The 16,736-nt window shown below is 43.5% G+C and overlaps 1 protein-coding gene across 1 annotated transcript in view; it reads right to left on the bottom strand.

Moving 5' to 3' along the window:
• The window catches only part of LOC139413251 (protein phosphatase 1 regulatory subunit 12B-like), a 47,665-nt gene that overhangs the window by 13,648 nt on the left and 17,281 nt on the right, over positions 1 to 16,736 (bottom strand). The gene's annotated exons all lie outside the window — the stretch shown is intronic.

Below are 16,736 nucleotides of genomic sequence, written 5' to 3'. Positions count from 1 at the left end.
AATCATATGTTTCCTGTAGTTCTTGACCAGGTTTGCACACACTGCAGCAGGGATTTTGGCCCACTCCTCCATACAGACCTTCTCCAGATCCTTCAGGTTTCGGGGCTGTCGCTGGGCAATACCGACTTTCAGCTCCCTCCAAAGATTTTCTATTGGGTTCAGGTCTGGAGACTGACTAGGCCACTACAGGAACTTGAGATGCTTCTTACGGAGCCACTCCTTAGTTACCCTGGCTGTGTGTTTCGGGTCGTTGTCATGCTGGAAGACCCAGCCACAACCCATCTTCAATGCTCTTACTGAGGGAAGGAGGTTGTTGGCCAAGATCTTGTGATACATGGCCCCATCCATCCTCCCCTCAACACGGTGCAGTCGTCCTGTCCCCTTTGCAGAAAAGCATCCCAAAAAAATGATGTTTCCACCACCATGCTTCACGGTTGGGATGGTGTTCTTGGGGTTGTACTCATCCTTCTTCCTCCAAACACGGCGAGTGGAGTTTAATCCAAAAAGCTCAATTTGTGTCTCATCAGACCACATTACCTTCTCCCAATCCTCCTCTGGATCATCCAGATGGTCATTGGCAAACTTCAGACGGGCCTGGACATGCGCTGGCTTGAGCAGGATGACCTTGCGTGCGCTGCAGGATTTTAATCCATGACGGCGTAGTGTGTTACTAATGGTTTTCTTTGAGACTGTGGTTCCAGCTCTCTTCAGGTCATTGACCAGGTCCTGCCATGTAGTTCTGGGCTGGTCCCTCACCTTCCTCATGATCATTGATGCCCCACGAGGTGAGATCTTGCATGGAGCCCCTACCGAGCGGGATTGATCGTCATCTTGAACTTCTTCCATTTTCTAATAATTGTGCCAACAGTTGTTGCCTTCTTACCAAGCTGCTTGCCTATTGTCTTGTAGCCCATCCCAGCCTTGTGCAGGTCTACAATGTTTTTTCCCTGATGTCCTTACACAGCTCTCTGGTCTTGACCATTGTGGAGAGGTTGGAGTCTGTTTGATTGAGTGTGTGGACAGGTGTCTTTTATACAGGTAACAAGTTCAAACAGGTGCAGTTAATACAGGTAATGAGTGGAGAACAGGAGGGCTTCTTAAAGAAAAACTAACAGGTCTGTGAGAGCTGGAATTCTTACTGGTTGGTAGGTGATCAAATACTTATGTCATGCAACAAAATGCAAATTAATTACTTAAAAATCATACAATGTGATTTCTGGATTTTTGTTTTAGATTCGGTCTCTCACAGTTGAAGTGTACCTATGATAAAAATGGCAGACCTCTACATGCTTTGTAAGTAGGAAAACCTGCAGTGTATCAAATACTTGTTCTCCCCACTGTATTTGTATCCAAAAGCAGGTTGTGAGCATGTAAAGTAATATGTCAGTCTTAGAGATTCATTTTCCTTTTATAGTACCACTCTAAAGTTGACACACCTACTCATTCATGGGTTCTTTTTTTACATTTTTTGTTTTTACTATTTTCAGCATTGTAGAATAAGAGTGAAGACATCAAAACTATGAAATAACACATGAAATCATGTAGTAACCAAAAAAAGTGTTAAACAAATAGCTGTCACCATTTGCCTTGATGACAGTTTTGCGCACTCTTGGCATTCTCTCAACCAGCTTCACCTGGAATGCTTTTCCAACAGTCTTGAAGGAGTTCCCACATATGCTGAGCACTTGTTGGCCTCTTTTCCTTCACTCTGCGTTCCAACTCTTCCCAAACCATCTCAATTGGGTTCAGGTCGGGTGATTGTGGAGGCCAGGTCATCTGATGCAGCATGCCATCATCATCTTTGGTCAAATAACCTTTACACAGCCTGGAGGAGTGTTGGGTCATTGTCCTGTTGAAAAACAAATGATAGTGGGACTAAGCACAAACCAGATGGGATGGCATATTGCTGCAGAATGCTGTGGTAGCCATGCTGGTTAAGTGTTCCTTGAATTCTAAATAAATCACCAGCAAAGCACACCCACACCATAACACCTCCTCCTCCATGCTTCACGGTGGGAACCACACATGCGTAGATCATCCGTTCACTACTCTTCGTCTCACAAATGCACGGCGGTTGGAACCAAAAATCTCAAATTTGGACTCATCAGACCAAATGACAGAATTCCACCTGTCTAATGTCCATTGGTCGTGTTTCTTGGCTCAAGTAATTCTCTTCTTATTATTGGTGTTCTTTAGTAGTGGTTTCTTTGCAGCAATTCAACCATGAAGCCCTGATTCATGCAGTCTCCACTGAATAGATCATTTTGAGATGTCTTTTACTTGAACTATGTGAAGCATTTATTTGGGCTGCAATCTGAGGTGCAGTTAACTCTAATGAAATTATCCTCTGCAGCAGATGTAACTCTGGATCTTCCTTTCCTGTGGCGGTCCTCATGAGAGACAGTTTCATTATAGCTCTTGATGGTTTTTACGACTGCACTTGAAGAAACTTTCAAAGTACTTTAAATTTTCCAGATTGACTGACTATCATGTCTTAAAGTAACCATGGACTGTCAATTGTCTTTGCTCATTTGAGAATTCCTTGCCATAATATGGACTTGGTCTTTTACCAAATAGGTCCGTCTTCTGTGTATCATCCCTACCTTGCCACAACACAACACATTGGCAGAAACACATTAATTAAGAAGGAAAGAAATGCCACAAATGAACTTTTAACAATGCACACCTGTTAATTGAAATGCATTCCAGGTTGAGTGCGCAAATGCATTCACGAAGCTGGTTGAGAGAATTCCAAGAGTGTACAAAACTCTCATTAAGGCAAAGGGTGGTTACTTTGAAGAATCTCAAATATAAAATATATTTTGATTTGTTTAACACTGTTTTGGGTACTACATGATTCCATATGTGTTATTTCATAGTTTTGATGTCTTCACAATTATTCTACAAAGTAGAAAATAGTAAAAATAAGGAAAAACCCTGGAATGAGTAGGTGTGTCCAAACCAAATAGGGGTATTGTAAAGTAGTTGGCTACTGTGAAAACGTACTGTGGTGTTATATGGCATTTCTGCCCCACGCAACATTGTGCATTTCTATGTGACTTGTCAACTGGTACAGTATAGCTTGTGTCTCTGCTTGAAATTCATCAGCTTACAGTGAGTGTATCAATGAAATTCAGATAATGAGTGGAATATATTGTTATATACAACCCAGGTATTTCGTCAGTGTCTTGTACAATACATTATAATTCCAATTGGTAGCACAGAGTGTATCTTTCCACTTTGTACAATTACTGACTGATGGATAATGATTATGTAGTATTTACAGCCACATTCATGTATTTTGGTTTTACCTGCCAATAGAAATTGATGTCAAATTGATACATGTATGAGGAAAAGTGTAGAATTTTACATTGTTCAGCACTTTATAAAACTATATATACACACTATATAGCCAAAAGTATGTGGACACCTGCTCGTCAAACATCTCATTCCAAAGTCGCGGGCATTAATATGGAGTTGGTCCCTCCTTTGCTGTTGTAACAGCCTCAACTCTTTTGGGAAGGCTTTCCGCTAGATGTTGGAACACTGTTGTGGGGAATTGCTTCCATTCCGTCACTGATGTTGCGCTATTAGTTCTGGTTCACAGTTGGCATTCTAATTCATCCTAAAGGTGTTCGATGGGGTTGAGGTCAGGGCTCTGTGTGGGCCAGTCAATTTCTTCCACACCGAACTCGACAAACCGTTTCTGTATGGACCTTGCTTTGCGCACTGGGCATTGTCATGCTGAAACAGGAAAGGGCTTCCCCAAACTGTTGCCACAAAGTTGGATGCACAGAATCATTATATGCTGTTGCGTTAAGATGTCACTTCACTGGAACTAAGGGGCCGAACCAGAACGGTGAAAACAGCCCCAGACCATTATTCCTCCTCCATCAAACTTTACAGTTGGCACTATGCATTGGGGCAGGTAGCATTCTCCTGGCATCCGCCAAACCCAAATTCGTCAGTCGGACTGCCAGAGACATTGTTTGCTGATTATAATAATAATAAATTAAATTGCTATTGCGCTTTTCATAGAATCTCAAAGCGCTTCAAGAGCAAAAAACAAACAAGCAATATGAAAGCTGCATCCTCCGAAGATGGAGAGGCTCAGTCATGGCTTGAGCGGAGAGAGCTGGTCAGAGGATGGTAAATGATTGTGATGGAGTCTGCTGATGATCTTGTAGAGGGGCAAGTCTGGGAACCAGACTCAATTGTATAACCTCTTCTCCTTATCCACTCTGTGTAGCACCCACTTGGGTGATGCCTCAGCAGCTCTGGGTGCCAGAAAGCTCTTCAACACAAAATTCAGAATAGTACCCAGTTGTCCTCGCTACGAGCCCTCTGTCTCAGCACTGCTGTATTCCTCCATCTGCCATTCCTCTCCCGTTTCAGGCAACTCCTCAAATGATGTTCTCAGAATAGCCTGTACTGTGTCCAGATGTTTTTGCAAACAAAAACATTAGCCATTTAGCTAGCTAGCTAGCTAGCCAAGCCTTAAAGTGTTAACCTGTTAGTCAATCTGCAAATCCATGGCTCAAATACACCAGATACAGTATATGCAATTAAACTCGATGTTATCAAAAACAAAAGAGCTGATAAAAATCACCTAACAGATTACTAAATATTTACACATTTATAGGAGCTCTCTGCTGAGGCTGCTACTAGGGCACCATGGCAACTATATAACATACTCTAGTCATTTAAGCATGTTAACCCTTGTAAGGCTGCCGGCCTAGACGTCATCTGAAGCCACATCCTCAGACCATGTGCAGTCCAGCTGCCTGGAGTGTTTACGGACATATTCAATCTCTCCATATCCCAGTTTGTTGTCCCCACTTCCTTCAAGATGTCCACCATTGTTACTGTACTCAAGAAAGTAAGGGACAGTAACTGAACTAAATAACTATCACCCTGTAGCACTCATTAATGTCATCATGAAGTGCTTTGAGATGCTAGTTAAAGACCATATCACCTCCATCTTACCCGACAACCTAGACCCACTACAATTCGCATACCGCCTGAGTGGGGCAGAGGTCTAAGGCACTGCATCTCAGTGGAAGAGGCGTCACTACAGACACCCTGGTTTGATTCCAGGCCGTATCACCAACAGCCGGATTGGGAGTTCAATAGGGCGGAGCACAATTGGCCCAGCGTCATCCGGGTTTGGCCGGTGTAGGGAGTCATTGTAAATAAGAACTTGTTCATAACTGACTTGGCTAGTTACATAAAGGATAAAAAAATAAACAGATCTGCAGACGACTCAATCGCCATTGCACTGCACACTGCCCTATCCCACCTGGACAAGGGAAACCCCTATACAAGAACGCTGTTCATCGACTGTAGCTCAGCCTTCAACACTATAGTGGCTTCCAAGCTCATCACTAAAGTCAGGGCCCTGGGTCTGGGTCCTGGACTTCCTGACGGGCTGACCCCAAGTGGTGAAGGTAGGCAACAACACCTGCACCACACTAATCCTCCGTCACACCCTGATCTGTTCCACCTGTCTTTGTGTTCGTCTCCACCCCCCACCAGGTGTCTCCCATTTCCCCTAATTATCCCTTGTGTATTTATACCTGCATTTTTTATTTATCTGTTTCCAATCGTCTTGTCAAGTCCTACCAACATTTTCCAGTGTTTCCTGTGCTCTAGTTTTTGTTTTTCCTAGTTCTGACCTCTTTGCCTGTCCTGACCCCGATCCAGCTCCCTCATTTTCGAGCTGCAGCCTTTATTCCTCTCGGACCGCTTGAAGACAGTATACCTCATAACGCTGATGTCCAGGAGGGCACTCGCCTGGGCTACGGCGGTGTGGGAGCAACAGTCCACCGTTTGCCTCAGTCTGGAGGAGTTTATGGCGGAGGTACGAAAAGTGTTAGATTTTCCATTGTTTGGGAGAGAGCCTGCTCGTAAGCTGCTCCAACTACTTCAAGACTCCTTTAGTGTGGCAGACTCCACGGTGGATTTTCGCACGTTAACGGCTGAGAGAGCCTGGAACCTGGAGTTCCTTTTTGACACGTTCCTTAATGGATTACCGGAAGAGATTACAGACGAGCTTGCAGCCCGGGAGCCCGTTCTGATATGCGCAGTGTCTTAAGTCAGCACAGCCTGCCCCAGGACGGCTTCAGGGAGCGACACTCTTCTCAAAGTTGGACCTTCGGAACACTTACCATTTGGTTCGGATACAGGAAGGAGACGAGTAGAAGACAGCTTTTAACACGGCTATTGGGCACTATGAGTACTTGGTTAAGCCATTCGGACTGACCAACGCTCCCTCTGTCTTCCAAGTCCTGGTCAACGATATGCTCTGGGACATGCTGAACTAGTTCGTGTTTGTCTATGTCAACGTCATCCTTGTCTTTTCCCATTCAGCTCAAGAGCAGGTCCTCCAAGTCCGACAGGTCCTTCAGCTCCTCCTGGAGAACCAATTTTTCGTTGAAGCGGAGAAGTGTGAATTTCATCACACCACCATCTCCTTCCTAGGATACGTTGTCACTGCCGAACATATACAAATGGATCCAGACAAGGTGAAAGCGGTGGTGGATTGGCCTCAACCCACATCCAGAATGAAGCTGCAACGTTTCCTGGGATTTGATAACTTATACCACCACTTCATCCAGGGTTACAGCACCCTTTCTCCCCCCCTCTCAGCACTCACCTCTCCCAATGTTCATTCACGTGGTCTCCAGCAGCTTACCGGGAGTTCTCTGAACTAAAACATTGATTCACTATAGTCCCCATCTGAATCCATCCGGATCCGTCCTGTCAGTTTGTGGTGGAGGTCGATGCCTCGGATGTCGGCGTGTGGGCCGTCCTGTCCCAGCATTCTGCCCAGGACCAATAGCTGCGTCCCGGCGCTTTTCTCTCCCATCGTCTTACCCCTACCGATAGGAACTATGATGTGAGAAATAGAGAACTCCTTGCCGTCAATATTGTATTGGAGGAGTGGAGGCACTGGTTAGAGGGAGGGGGGGGGGGGCAGAGCACCCTTTCTTAGTGTGGACTGACCATAAGAATCTGGAATATCTCCACTCCGCCAAGCGCCTCGACTCTAGGCAGCCACGTTGGGCCCTGTTATTCACCCGGTTCAATTTCACTCTCTCCTACCGCCCTGGGTCCAAGAATGTGAAGCCTGATGCACTTGCACATTTGTATAGCCCGCTGCACTCATCTGGGGTATAAAGAGCCTGGTCCATAAGGTGCAGTGTACCCAGCTGGTCCCCGGAGATAACCAGATGTTTGTCCCAGAATCTGCCTGTTCCCCGGTCCTGAAATGGGCACATTCCTTGAGACTGACCTGCCATCCAGGCTAGGCTCCCGTCAGACACTGGCTTTCATCCAACAATGCTTTTGATGGCCTTCCATGGTTCCTGATGTCTCTGCATTCGTTGCCACCTCCACTGTGTGTGCACAAAATAAGACTCCGCGGCATGGTCCAGCTGGCCTTCTGGTTCAGCTGGACCAGACTCCGCTCCTGATCCCATATATGCCTGGACGTTGTTACTGGTCTTCCTCCATCAGACGGCAACACCTTTATCCTAACGTTGGTGGATAGGTTTTCTAAAGCCACCCATTTTATTCCCCTTCCCAAGTTACCCTCAGCCAATGAGACGGCTCAGCTCATGGTGCAGCATGTCTTCCGGATCCATGGACTTCTGGTCGACATTGTCTCCGATCGTGGTCCTCAGTTCTTGTCCTGGTTCTGAAAGGCGTTCTGCCCCCTCAAATGGGTCGTCGGACAGCCTGTCCCCCAATCTAACAGCCAGTTGGAACCCCCGGCTCTTTATTGCCTCTACTCTGCCAACACCACCCCCTGGAGTCAGGCGTGTGTGGAATACGCCCCTAACACCCTTCCCTGCTCAGCCAATGGTCTCTCAACCTTCGAGGGCTCCTTGAAATATCACTATTCCCTGAACAAGAAGTCAGCATACCCTCTACCCAGATGTTCATCCACTGCTGTCGCCGTTCCTGGAAGAGAGCCCGGGCCACTCTTCTGAAGACCATATCCAGGTATCGGCTACAGATGGATCGCCACCGGACCCCTGCTCCTTGCTATCAGCTCGGGCACAGGGTATGGCTTTAAACTTGGGACCTGCCCCACCGGGTGGAGTCCCGTAAACTTTCCAAGTTTCCTCTGTAGTTTCCCCATCCCTAAAAATCCTTAGCACCTTTGCTGTTTATCTTCTGTTGCCCGCACCCTCAGTAGACATCCAACTTTTCATGTGAATAGGATTAAACTTAGACACCTAAACCCTTTGTCTCCTGCTTTGTTTTTAGTAGTCTCCCCAGTTCTGACCTTTCTGCCTGTCCTGACCCTGATCCTGCCTGCCGTCCTGTAACTGCCTGACTCTGGTTTGGATTACAACTCTTTTCCTGCCTTGAATTACCTTTCACCTGCCCCTTGTACGATAATAAACTGAGACTCGTACTCTCCGCCTTCTGTGTCTGCATTTGGGTCTTAGCCTGAGCCATGATATCCTCAGAATGGGGGCCTCACTGGGGTGCATGCTCAGCCCCCTCCTGTACTCCCGGTTCACCCATATCAGTGTGGCCACGCATGTCTCCAACTCAATCATCAAGTTTGCTGACAACACAACAGTGGTAGGCCTGATTACCAACAATGATGAGACAGCCTATAGGGAGGTGAGAACGGTGGTGGAGTGGTGCCAAGAAAATAACCTCTCCCTCAACGTCAACAAAAAGAAAGAGCTGGGGCCTCCCGAGTGGCGCAGCTGTCTAAGGTACTGCATCGCAGTGCTAAAGGCGTTACTACAGACCCGGGTTCATTCCCGGCTGTGCCACAACTGGCCGAGGCTGGGAGTCCCATAGGACGACGCACAATTGGCCCAGCATCGTCCAGGTTAGGTGAGGGTTTGGACAGTGGGGCTTTACTTCTTGCTCATCGCACTCTAGCAACTCCGCCACAAGTGACCCCCGTCACCAGTTGAAAGGTGTTTCCTCTGACACATTGGTGCGGCTGTCTTCCTCCGGGTTAAGCTGGCGGGTGTTAACAAGAATTTAAGCTGTCTGCCAATATCAGATATTTTATTTTTTATTTATTTCACCTTTATTTAACCAGGTAGGCTAGTTGAGAACAAGTTCTCATTTGCTACTGCATAGCATAGCAATTCGACACATACAACAACACAGAGTTACACATAGAGTCAATAATACAGTAGAACAAAAGAAAACAAACAGTCTATATACAGTGAGTGCAAATGAGGTAAGTTAAGGAAATAAATAGGCCTGATTGAGAGCATCCTGTCGGGCTGTATCAATGCCTGAAGTTAGAGGCGTTGATACAGCCCGACAGGATGCTCTCAATGGTGCATTCGTGAGGGTATTAGGGGCCAAGCCAAATTTCTTCAGCCTCCTGAAGTTAGAGGCGTTGTTGTGCCTTCACCACACTGTCTGTGTAAAGGGATCATTTCAGGTCTCGTGAATAACGCTTCACCATTGCACCGTCCGTAATCGCAGAGCTCTCCAGAGGGTGGTGCGGTAGGCCCAATGCATCATCGAGGGCACACTTCCCTCCAGGACATCAACAGCACCCGGTGTCACAGGAAGGCCAAGAAAATCATCAAGGACCTCAGCCTCCCGAGCCACGACCTGTTCACCCGCCTACCATCTAGAAGGAGGAGACAGTACAGGTGCATCAAAGCTGACTGATTTAAACAGTCACCACTAGCTGGCCTCCGCCTAGTAGCCTGCCCTAAATCTGGTAGCCGGCTACCACCAGGTGAGCTACCTTGCACCTCAGACTGCTTTTCCACTGAACACTGGTCACTTTACTAATGTTTACATACTGACTTGCCCACTTTCATTTACATACTGTATTCTAGCCATGGCTCATCCTAAATAGCTACTGCTGTACACGTTGTACTGTTCTAATTCTCAGAGCAAAAAATGCAAGGAACTCTATGAAAGCTCAAACTAAGTTTATTCTTCCCAGAGGATCAATACAGCTGCATTAGACAATGACATTTCACACAAGCACTGATATTTAACACTTTCTCCTAGGAGGAGCCCCCCTCCTACTCATCTGAACAAACATTTTATCTTTATTGCTAGGCAGGAAACTAAGTGATATGGGCCATAAACCTTTGTTTCTCCCTTAACGTGACCTGACCTCGTACCCCTTCATCACTAATCCACGGCTATCTCTCCTTATCAATGCCTGCCATATATGATCACTTTCCCTACACTCAGTACATTCCAAGCTTAATTGCCCCCACTATATACTTCCCCCCTACAGATAACCATTAACTTCTGGTGTAGACCCTCTAAACCTAAACACTCAATATTTCAATAGGATACCTGAAAATGAACCCTATACCAAGTTTAGGAGTTAGTACCCAGAATTCATCAGTACATTCTGTCTACACATGCACACCCCTTCAAATGAATAGATGTGGCTATTTCAACCACACCCGTTGCTGACAGGTGTATAAAATCTAGCACACCACCATGCAATCTCCATAGACAAACATTGAAGGTAGAATGGTCCATACTGAAGAGCTCATTGACTATCAACGTGGCACCATCATAGGATGCCACCTTTCCAACAAGTCAGTCAGTCAAATTTCTGCCCTGCTAGAGCTGCCCTGGTCAACTCTAAGTGCTGTTTTTGTGAAGTTGAAACTTCTAGGAGCAACAACGAAGTGTTAGGCCACACAAGCTCACAGAACAGGACCGCCGGGTGCTGAAGTGCATATCGTGTAAAAACTGTATGTCCTCGGTTGCAACACTCACTACCGAGTTCCAAAATGCCTCTGGAAGCAATATCAGCACAATAACGGTTCGTTGGGAGCTTCATGAAATGGGTTTCCATTGCCGACTAGCCGCACACAAGCCTAAGATCACCATGCGCAATACCAAGTGTCAGTTGAGGGGCATAAAGCTTGTCGCCATTGGACTCTGGAGCAGTGCAAAAGGGTTCTCTGGAGTAATGAATAACGCTTCACCATCTGGTAGTCCGACGGACTAATCTGGGTTTTGCTGATGCCAGGAAAACACTACTTGCCTAATGCATAGTGTCAACTGTAATGTTTGATGGAGGAGGAATGTTTGGGGCTGTTTGTCATGGATCAAGCTAGGCCCCTTAGTGTCAGTGAAGGGACATTTTAACGCTACAGCATACAATGAGATTCTAGATGAATCTGTGCTTCCAAATTTGTGGCAACAATTTCCGGAAGGCCCTTTCCTGTTTCAGCATGACAATGCCCCTGTGCACAAAGCAAGGTCCATACAGAAATGGTTTGTCGAGATCGGTGTGTAATAACTTGACTGACCTGCACAGAGCCCTGACCTCAACCCCATCGAACACCTTTGGAATGAATTGGAATGCTGACCAGGCCTTATTGGCCAACATCAGTGCCCGACGTCACGAATGCTCTTGTGGCTGACCGGAAGCAAGTCCCTGCAACTATGTTCCAACATCTGGTGAAGAGCCTTCCCAGAGGAGTGGAGGCTGTTATAGCAGCAAATGGGAGGAACCAACCCCATATTAATGCCCACAATTTTTGAATGAGATGTTCAACAATGTTAAAAAAAAGAACACACACACCTCACCCATCTACACACAAACCCCATAATGACAAAGAGCAACATGTTTTTAGAAATCTGTCAATTTATTGACATTTAAGTACAGAAGTACCTCATTTACATAAGCTTTCGCACCCCTGAGGCAATACTTTGTAGAAGCAGAGATTAAATTTAGTATTTTTGGATAACTAAGAGCTTTGCACATCTGGATTGTACAATATTTGCCCATTTTTATTTATTTTATTTTATTTCAAGCTCTGTCAAATTGTTAGACAATAATTTGGTAGACAACCAGCATTGCTAGACAACCACTTCCAGATCTTGCCATAGATTTTCAAGTAGATGTAAGTCAAAACTGTATCTCAGACCCTCAGGAACATTCACTGTTTTTTTGGTAAACAACTCCAGTGTAGATTTGGCATTGTGTTTTAGGTTATTGTCCTGCTGAAAGGTGAATTCATCTCCCAGTGTCTGGTGGAAAGCAGATTGAACCAGGTTTTCCTCTCAGATTTTGCCCGTGCTTAGCTCCATTCTGTTTACTTATTATCCTGAAAACTGCCCAGTCCTTAACAATTGCAAGCATACCCATAGCAGATGCGGCCACCATTATGCTTGAAAATATGGAGAGTTGTACTCAGTAACGTGTCGTGTTGGATTTCCCCCAAACATAGCACTTTGTATTCAGGGGAAAAAGTTAACTGCTTTGCCACATTTTTAGCAGTATTACTTTAGCCATTGTTGCAAACAGGATGCATGTTTTGTAATATTTAAATTCTGTACATGATTCTTTCTTTTCACTCAATCGTTTTAGATTAGTATTGTGTAACTACAATGTTGTTGATTCATTCTCAGTTCTCTCATATCACAGCCATTAAAAGGTTTACTATGCAGAAATCGCTCTGCCATTTCCTGGTCGCTAAAATTCTTATAGTTAGCCTAATTTGACATTATGTGACAAAACAAGCAAGTATAGTATAGAGTATCTCAATCTATTTTCCATAATAAAAAATATTGTATTTTCAGCTGTTTGAAGCTGGTGTCCAAAACCGAAAATGTGAGACACAAAAAAAAGTATGAATGGGAAGCATAGAAAATAGCGCACATAGAACAGATCTACCACTTCTTAGACATGCTTTCAATGAAAATGACAAATCTATAACTAACTTTCTATGTGAATTTGGTCAGGTCGCCCAAAAAGTTGCATATTTCAGTTTTAAACTCTGTTTTAAAGTCATCTTTGGCCACATGGTGAAATCCCGGAGCATTTTTCTTCCTCTCCAGCAATTGAGTTAGGAAGGATGCCTGCGTCTTTGTAGTGACTGTGTGTATTGATACACCCTCCAAAGTGTACTTAACTTCACCATGCTGAAAGGGATAATCAATGTCTTATTTTTTAGTTTTTTATCAATAGGTTTTCAATGTAATCCTTTGGAAAACCTGCCTGGTCCATGTGGTTGAATCTGTTTTAAATATACTGCTTAACTTCAGTACCTTACAGATAATTGCATGTGTTGGGTACATAGATTAGGTAGTCATTCAACAATCCTGTTAAACACTATTTTATCACACAGTGTCCATGCAACTTATTATGTGACTTGTTAAGCAAATGTTTACTCCTGAACATGTTTAGGCTTGCCATAACAAAGGGCAATACTTATTGACTCAAGACAGTTTTAATTAAATTGTAAACACTTTGGAAAACATAATTCCACTTTGATATTATGGGGTATTGTGTGTAGGCCAGTGACAAAAAAATCTCAATTTAATACATTTAAATTCAGGCTGTCACAACTAGGGCTGTTGCGGTCATGAAAGCAGTCAAATTCCATGTGTCCGTTTAGTCACTAATTAAGCTTCTCCAAGATCTGATGCTGCTGATGGTCGTTAGTAGTCTACCAAATGTGCTAATTGCCTGGTACTCAGCACTCTATTGTCCCTCTAATCACTCAATACAAATGTAATCGAAAATCGAAACAAACACTTCATGAGAGCCCATGAGCTCCTGTTGCACAACATTTCTAAAGGCTACGCAAGTGCGCGAGAAAACAGAGTGATGGCCTCTACTAAAAAGAGAATCCAATCAGCTTTCTATAGGCTATGCCTACTATATTTATTTCTTAACTTTCCTAATATTAAGCACAATGCTTATATTTACAACAGGAGTACAGCCTATCTAGCTGGCATGAAAATGAACCACGGGGAAAAGCGTCCTCCATTCGCTATTTAAGTGTATAAATGACATGTATTTTTTCTAGCTGCCCCCGTTTAGAGACAGATGCATGATAATGGTTGATTTTAAATCAAATTTCACAAACATATTATTTAGTATAAGACTAGATTAAATCAAGAAAAGTCTGATGGGTGACAATTTTAGCCTACTGTATCACTTGTGAATTATATGTATTATCACTTGTGAATGATGCCCAGCATAAGAAACAATGCTTTTTTTTGCTACTTTCTCAAATCATAGTAGCATACCTCATGTAGCCTAGCCCATAGACCTATATGTTTTTGATAAGGTTTGTATCACAACTAAATAACTTGCCAAATAACTTCTTAAAATTAAGCACATTAACCCGCTTTACAAGGGGTGGAGAGCCTAACTGTCATACATAAGCAGCACATGAGTTTCAAGTTTGGGGAAGATATCTTTCACCATAAAAATGCACCATTGTCATAAAAACATTACATGCAGAATCTCATTTGCAGTCACTATTGATAATGGTGTTTACCCGCTAATGGAACATTTGGCTTACTGCCATGTGTGCTTTATTGCATAATTAATATTTGTATTTTATCCCGGTGGTTGTATTAATTTGGGATCTATTGCATCCCACAACTGTTCCAGACAATGTTTGGAATATTTATTTCTCGCACAGAATAGGTCAACTTTTGTACTATGGGGGATAATAGATTGACATAGACTAGTGCTTTCGCTGTTCATTAGGCCTACTCATCTTGTTGGCTGATGTAACAGATGTATATGTACTCTCCTTGAGTTGTGTTTTCTCAAAATAAATCACTTCGGCCAGTGGTCCCAGTTGAACATCATTTATTTCTGTTTTTAAATGGGGAAACACCACGTTAGTTGTGCAGGGCTTAAGGGTATTGATGGCTGTCAATGGCAAAATCCCTTGCATCACATTTTCGTACTGGGCGAACAAAATACAAAACAAAATATAACATGTGTCATTTATTTCTGTTGTTAAATGGGAAACAGCACAGCACGTTAGTTGTGCAGGGCTTAACGGTATTGATGGTTGTCGATGGCAAAATCTGTAGCATGAAGACAACTGTGTTAGCAGTGGCTTATGTGACCATTACATCGGTGTATGCTAGCTAACACACTTATTTACAGCAATCATATGCCAAAGCACATCCCAGAAAGCCCCTCAATCCCTAACAGGTACCATATACCCACACATGTATAAATCAGTAACGTACAGCAAACTTGTACACATTGTAAAATAGAAAATAGAAAACAGTATTCAGAATGTGACCTACCCCTTGCATCACATTTTCATACTGGGAAGACCTGACGTTCGCGATCTCCCCCTATCTGCAAGCGGGGCCAATCACAACACACCTTATTGTCATCAGAGTTGAACTAACCAATAAGAATGCTTGAACATTAAATACACATTTCTTCAGAGGCAAGTGGAAACATAACCAACCCTGTTACACTGACGAAAAGTAAATGTGGACAGTTCTTCTAATATCTTCAATATGCCTCTCGGAATTGGATAAGGATACACGCAGTTGCGTCCCCGATGTGTCTGTCTTCACTTGTAAATATTGTCTGCTAAATTAACTAGTGTACCCAAAGCCATTTGGCATAGCCAGTTCAGGCCCTAACATAAAGACAACTCAGAGTATGCTATTCTGTTCTTCTGAAACAGACTGCATTTTCTTCATATCATGCTTCTTTAGACCTGTCTAAAAGTAAAGTAAGAAAGTATTCAGACCCCTTGACTTTTTCCACATTATTATATTACAGCCTTATCCTGTTTGGGCGCATGAACCGCTAACGGGACACCTTTGACAACATCCAGTGAAATTGCAGAGCACGAAGTTCAAAACATTTATTTTAAAACATTCATGAAAATACAAGTGTCATACATCATTGAAAAGCTTAACCTCTTGCTAATCCAACTGCGTTGGTAGATTTCAAAAAGGCTTACGGCGAAAGCATACCATGCGATTATGAGGACAGCGCCCCACACCAAAATACTTTTTCAACCAGCACAGGAGTCACAAAATCACAAATAACGAACAAATAAATCACTTACCTTTGAAGATCTTCCTCTGTTTGCAATCCCAAGGGTCCCAGCTACACAATGAATGGTTGTTTTGTTCGATAAAGTCCTTCTGTATATCCAAAAAAAGTATGTTTAGTTGATCGGCAATGATCTCAGTAATCCACTCTTTCAACATGCATACACACGAATCCACAAAGTTACCAGTAAAGTTCATCCAAACAAGTCAAGTGATATTTCTAATTAATCCTCAGGTACTCTAATATCTAAATAAATGATAATAAATGAATCCTACAGACAAATAACCATATATGTGACATTTACAAAAAAAATGAGATATACATCAACAATCATTATTGGACACCCCTTTTCTATAGTGAACCGGTTTCACAAGCTTTCCACGCGCTAATTAACAATCATTTTAAATTTAAAGATAGGCTCTCGTGGAATAACCGTTTATGTGCACCACTCAGAATGGACGGACAAGCGCACAACCTTTCTGTTGCTGATGAAAATCACAGAAATGTGGGAAAGAAACGTAAAACAAAACAAAAAAAATGGAAAGACAGGCAAAGGAAGATCTTACGGGATGCGGGAAAACCCTATACAAATCGTAAGGGTCAAGAAAAAACTGGGAAAAACTGTCCAAAAGAGGTATGTGGAAGAACCGTATATCAAACAATCAAGCTAGCTTGCTATAGAGTACAGTAACTAACATGTATGTTGTGGGTTGTCTAATTTGTAACTATAGAGAAAACATATTAGCTAAAGTTCGTTGGCTAATAACTCATACATTATCGTTACAAATGTTATTGCTAGATTATAGAAGAAACATAGGTAGCTACTTTTTCTCCATCCACCGGATGATTCGACATGGCTACAGTAGCTAGCTAGTTACAACTGTATCCTGCAGGGAAGAGCGTGTTCCACGACGTGCAG

Source organism: Oncorhynchus clarkii, chromosome 7, assembly GCF_045791955.1.
Source record: "Oncorhynchus clarkii lewisi isolate Uvic-CL-2024 chromosome 7, UVic_Ocla_1.0, whole genome shotgun sequence".
Lineage (NCBI taxonomy): Eukaryota > Metazoa > Chordata > Actinopteri > Salmoniformes > Salmonidae > Oncorhynchus > Oncorhynchus clarkii.
This window is presented reverse-complemented; position numbering and strand designations above follow the sequence as displayed.